Source organism: Varanus komodoensis, unplaced genomic scaffold, assembly GCF_004798865.1.
Source record: "Varanus komodoensis strain SLA01 unplaced genomic scaffold, ASM479886v1 scaffold11, whole genome shotgun sequence".
NCBI classification, from domain to species: Eukaryota; Metazoa; Chordata; class Lepidosauria; order Squamata; family Varanidae; genus Varanus; species Varanus komodoensis.
The window spans coordinates 15,070,594-15,076,593 of record NW_025335317.1 but is presented as its reverse complement, the minus strand read 5'-3'; the positions used below and the strand labels follow the sequence as shown (position 1 = coordinate 15,076,593).

General features: G+C 40.4%; 1 long non-coding RNA gene across 11 annotated transcripts in view; it reads left to right on the top strand.

The window, feature by feature from the left end:
- The window catches only part of LOC123018386, a 94,701-nt gene that overhangs the window by 70,611 nt on the left and 18,090 nt on the right, over nt 1-6,000 (top strand). For 9 of the 11 annotated variants that reach the window (XR_006413767.1, XR_006413769.1, XR_006413764.1 and 6 more), the window contains one exon: nt 5,031-5,137. The exons of the other annotated variants lie outside the window; for them this stretch is intronic. This is a non-coding gene — a long non-coding RNA (uncharacterized LOC123018386). The remainder of the gene's footprint in view (nt 1-5,030; nt 5,138-6,000) is intronic. 11 annotated transcript variants of the gene reach the window in all.

Here is a 6,000-nt window from a genome sequence, read left to right as displayed (position 1 = left end):
GAGTCGATCCATTTTTCAGCACACTTTTCTGTAGTTACATATCCCATAAAATCATAAGTTACCAGTGTCTGTGATACCAATGTTTTAACCACCAGGCAGTTGTTAAGGTACAACATATCCCATAAAAGTAAATAATGAGATAATAAAATAATTTTGAAAAATAAAGTTGCTTAGTAAAACATAAGAATCACTTTAAAGATACTAAGTTTTAGGGTTTGTTAAGCACATGAGTAATATTTGCTATAAACAAATTTGAAGATATGTCATCTGTTAATCAAATTAACTAGTAATACAGCTTCCATAATGTGACGTTAATAATGATACAGTACTATCTTCCTAATCATAGACACAGCTCTCATCTAATAACTAACTACTTAAGGCAAAGTCAAAAGTTTCTAGGGCATAATTTTCTTACCAATTAAGACCACAGTGTAGAGCACAGTTCATAATCAGCCTTTCACAAAACGTTGACAAGAAAATCTATTTCTAAATCTATTAAATATGGAGCCTCCAGTTCTGGGACAATGGAAAATAAACCAGCAGTGGAAAACAAGTTATATTAATTCATTCACCCAACTCAACAACAAGAGGAGCTACGCCTGAAAGAGTTTCTTCTGTGAGAGAGCATCTTGTGTTTTTTGTAGAGCTAAGCTGAATTTTCCTTTTATCTCAAAACTATGATCCGAGAGAACCAATCCTTCCTTAGCTCTACTCTTGTCATGGCTTTCTGCAGTTGCTCAGCACCAGGATTTCCATCTTCTGTCGCTGACCTGGCATCACAAGTTAAGAACACAAGAAAGTCCATGCTGGATCAGGTCCGTGGCCCATCTAGTTCAGCTCTCCAGTCACACACCGGCAAGGCAAGTGCCCACTGGATCCCTCAAGCAGGATAGAAGTACCAGCTCCTTCTGCCCAGGCTGTCCAGCAAGTGGTGCATGCAGGCAGTGACGGCTTCCTTCTCATAAGACTTTGGCAGTTCTCTTCTCTATTCCATTCCTGCATTGTAACAGGTTGGATCATCGAAGGAGTACTTCCACTCAAGCAGAGAGGAAGTCTTCTAAGAACACAAGTAGGAGGAGAAAATTTTTCCCATTTTCTACCTCCTCGTATAGTTCCCCATGCCACCTCCTAAACGATCCTGGGGGGGGGGGGGTTACCAGGCCTCTCTCACAGATTATTTTTGGGAGTCGGTACAATAAACTGTAGGAAGAAGGGGGGAGGAACCCATGAGCACCCTATGCTGTATGAGAAATCCATTTGTAGAACATTGGATCGACCCCATTCCTTCTTGCTTTTCATCCTCCATTGAGTGAAGCAGCCAATCAGAGATCACCAGATTACTAGTTGAAAGCTTACATAGCCAAGCAGATGTGAAGTGCTTCTGATTCTGTTAAGGGGAATGGTCCAAGGTGACCAGAATCACTTTCACAACTTTGCACTCTTTTTATGGCAGTTTCTGCAAATTACCCAAGGAATGGGGCCATGCTGATGTTACCAAATATCTTCATGAAATTGTCCATGGTTTGGCTCTAACTCCCTTGCCCACCTGCTTCTCTTCACAGCTTATAGCCTTCCCTGTTTCTGATGGGTGGAATGAGACACATGCCTGTCCTTCTCCTGCTTCTCAGCATCCTGGCCCACTGTTCCAGTTCCTCCAGTCATTCCCTACCTATTCCTTGCTTCATCCATCATCCCTTTCCTTCATCTGTCCTGCCTCTTTGGTCCAGTTTGACATCACCTTTTTCTTCAACCATTCTCCTTCTACAGGATTATCAGCCTCTGATACTTTCTCTTCCCGCTTGCCAAATGGATTTTCTACTTTTGATCAGAAAAAGGCATGCCAATGCTGTTCTTCAGCTGTTAGAATATGTGTGCTTGACATCACTGCTATCAGGCAGTCCACCTCTGGACTGCAAGGTACTCTTAGTTCATCAAATGGATAACTGTCTCATTAAAAAAATTAAAGAGAAAAAAAAACCTGGGAGTGGAGGAAATGCTAAAATGTTTGACTTCCTGTTTAGTTTGCCTTTTCTCCTTAAGTAGATATTAGAAGAAGAACTTAACTTTGCAGGGGGAAATAGTTACCCTCTTTGATAAGTAACTGCTTTATGGTCCTGCCATTCTAAAAAAATATTTTTTCATGGCAGCCCATCTGGGCTTGGAAATTCAATTTGGTATGTGTTGCTTGGAGAACTTCTAGAATTACGTTAATTAAAACAATTATTGTCTAATGCAACAGCAAATCCTTGCTTCGCTGCATTTATTAAGCAACACAAGTCATAAAAGCTTCCACTGTCACTAAATCTGTTTTTTTTTTCATTAATCAAAAGAAAAATGCTCAGGATATTTTATTTATAGCCTCACAGCATGATATGAAACCTTTATGAGTCACCACCACAACCAGAAATGTGCCTTTTCATGAACAACAGCATAAAATATGATGAACAGATTTGCACTTACAAAGGAAATGACCTATCATTAACCAACCAATAATTAAAAAAAACACACACAAACCAACAACTTGGAAAAGGTATCTTCAACAAAATGCCTGGGGAAAGAGGAGGAAAAAGATTTTACAACTAATTAGTCTAAAACTCAATCATCCCTAAGTTCAATTTTTAAAAAAAGAAAGAAAAAAGTGCTTTCTGCTTGTTCACTGTAGCAGTAAATTACATAATGCTTTATAAATTATAGTTAAGATGACAGTTTGCTTTTCATATGCAGTACAAAGGGGGGAATGATAAGGACTGTAATCAGCATCTAGCTGTGTTTGCTTAGCAGAAGAAAAGGGAAAGTAGGAACAGGAACACAAGGCCAATCTATTCTAGGGAGTTGCACCATCAAATAAAGTATTTTAAAGATTTAATACCAGATTGCTGTCTGCATCACAATTTTTTACTTTTCTCAAACTCTGAAGTCTTACAAAGCAAGGATGGAGAAACCTCATGGCTATCAAGATTCAGCAACTTACCTTACTTCCAGTGTTCAACAGTGAATTGCAGCCAACCCAGAAAATATGTAGCAGTGCGATCCCAGAGGAAAAGAGAGGGGGACAAAATCCCTCTGACCAATGCCCAGTTATAGCTAGACTTGAACGATGTCATCCTGCTAACCTTATTGCACAACTCCATAGTTTATCATTAAGTGTCATGCGGCATTCTGGCATGGTTCACTCTGCCTACCTTCACTTCCATTTCCATGGTACATTAAGATCAAGCGTTTTTACAGCATCAAAAATTCTGATCAGCGAAGGTTGCCTATAAACAAAGCAATGCCTGTGGGCAAAGTTGGATCAGATGACCTCTCTGTCTCTCATAATCCATGTCTGCCCAGGTGAGTCTATCATTGTATGGAAGGTGCAAACTACCGCTTCATCCTGAGTAATAAGGAAATTGGCTGAATCACCACAGAAAAGTGGGAAGACCAAAGTTGCACTTGGAACCTAGAAATGCTACAGTGTATGGCTGCAGGTCAGGTCTCTGAACCTTTAAAATTCCTCAAGATCGCAGCTGAGGGCTGGTCATTAGGGATGCTGAACTCAGGGTTCATTAAGCTCAGACTTCATCAGGAAAATTCCTGCCTTCTTTAGAAGCTCTCTTTAGGAGCTACATGCAGCTAAAATTAGGACCTCATGTGCTACCTGAAAAGCTGCTCTCATTACCTGGGCACTGACTCCTACTCCTTGACCCCATCACCTGCTACCTTCAGTCATTTGCTCATGCACCAGGTTGGTTTCCCACAGTCCTTTTCTGCACCTGGAAGGTACTCAACTCTGCCTGGAACTGAACAAAGATGTTAAAAGATTAGATCACTTCTCAGGCTTCTTGAAGCCTGTGTCCCTGTTCTTCAAGGATGTATCAATACCATTGTTGTTTGTTTGTCTGAGATATAATCAGCTCAGAAGCAAAGACTGTGGCGTAACAAAGAAGGAAGTAATCCAGTCTTTGATTTGTAACTGCATTTTCTTCTCTCTCCTCTATGCTACAAAATATCATATATTGGCCTTTCAGCTGAGGCTTTTGTCATGGGTACTAAATGGATTACTTTCATTCCTTCCTTTCATGTGCTGTAACCTCTAATGCCCATCTTCTGCTGTGGAAAACCTATATATATTGTGTGGGGGGTACGTTTTTACTATGGGCTGGGTTTTAGTTCTTTTCTTTTAATTCACAAGCTCAGATACTCACAAAGTCTCATACAAAGACACCTTTCAGTAGAGCAGCTTTAGCAAAAGAAACTCTGCATTAACTTTAATACTTTTTATTATCTTAGGCCAAGCAGAGATGATTACAACCCTATCCATCACCCCACAGACAGACAGATGAAGCAGTCAAAGCCTCATTACTGCTTACTTTCTACTTGGAAGGGAGCCAGTGTTGGGCTGATGTGCATACTTGAACTTGGCCCTGCCAGTTGGCCTTCTTCTGCCATCAAGGCTGTGCGTTCCTTGATAGAAGGCCTGGTGGCAATGGCAAAGGTGGGTGCGCAGCCCATCTTGACATGTTAATGCCCGGATTCTTTCCAGTGTCTCCATTTCACATCTGCAATACTACCGTGATTCGACATTGGGATTTAATAGTCTCATATCTCAGGAAAAGTAACTGCAGGTTTGTAGATGTGGCATCATGCACGTTACATGCTCAGTGACCACATAAAAGTGGGTAACCTACATAACCACTGAGATGCTCAAATGACATGAAACCTTTTTAATAGGTTAGCTGCCAGGGAAGACTGATTTGGCCCATCCCTGCCTCACCACACACAGCCTTGACCATTTATGCAATCAGCAGAAAGCGAGGAATCCTCTATACTAAAATATTAGTGTGTGCATGCGTGCATGAATCAGCATGTGTGTGTGTGTGTGTGCGCACACATGAACAAGACCCCTCCCAGGTAAGAACATGGATGCACATAGAAAACTAGATATCAGGGAAAACTTCAGCTTAGGCTGCTCTTGGAGAGATTAGTTTTCTATCTGCAGGTAGCATATTTGTTTATTTATTTGTTTGAGTGGTTTTGTCTTGTTGCAGAACTCGCACTTACAAGCATGGAATCCTACCTGCTGCTTCTGCTTCTACTGGCTTCTTAGTGGATAAGCTGGCTCAGAGAAAGAGTCCAGGAATGTACCCTAAACTAGGTGACTACCAATTTTCCAGAATTTCCTATCCTATTTCCAATACAGGTTTAATTTGGCTCCTGCCAGCTTAGTTTGGATAGTAGCAATCAGCCATTTCCATGCACACAAGAGTGATGAAAGGGAAGAAAGACAAGGGAAAGTGTGCTTTAAATTGGCAAGATCACTTCTTAGCAAGAGTTCCCTTAACCCACATATACCGAATTATCCCTTTGCAAATTTAAGACCTTTGTGTAAGTAAGGGTTAGTAAGGGTTTCCATCTCATTAACCTAAGGCACAAACTTATGTGTATTTAGACAAATAAAACTTCTACAACCAGCCATGCTATTCTAAACATGCATAGGATTGGGCATTTAGTTACATATCAATTCTACCTGACACCATGCCACCTGGTGACCTCAACAAATATGTTGAGGTTGTAACTGGTTGGCTAAAGGCCTAGAAGTTCTCTCTTGCTAGTCTTGGCATTCAGTGGAATCTTTAAAAAATATTGTTCATTATTGCAGCCTTTTATCACCCAAAACATAACAGAAATAAAGGACAAGATGATAGCAAGAAAGTGAAGGAAAATATTTGACAGCTTATTCTGCCAGAAAAGCTAAAATTTAATGGGGAAGAAGCAGTGAGACAATAGGATGAGATGGGTTTATGTATGTAAAGGATATTTTGGTTAAAAGCAATCCTTCAGAACAATTTACATATTAACTGCCTTCCAACTTAGCAGAAGACAAATTCTGCAACACTCAGTTTCAAAGGTGCATCCTTCATGAAAGGTGCATCCTTCATGAAAACAGCCTTTATTGACAATGATTTAGATCCTTTGATAAGTTAGTAGAAGGAAAGCATCCTATCCCCTCCTTCCTGT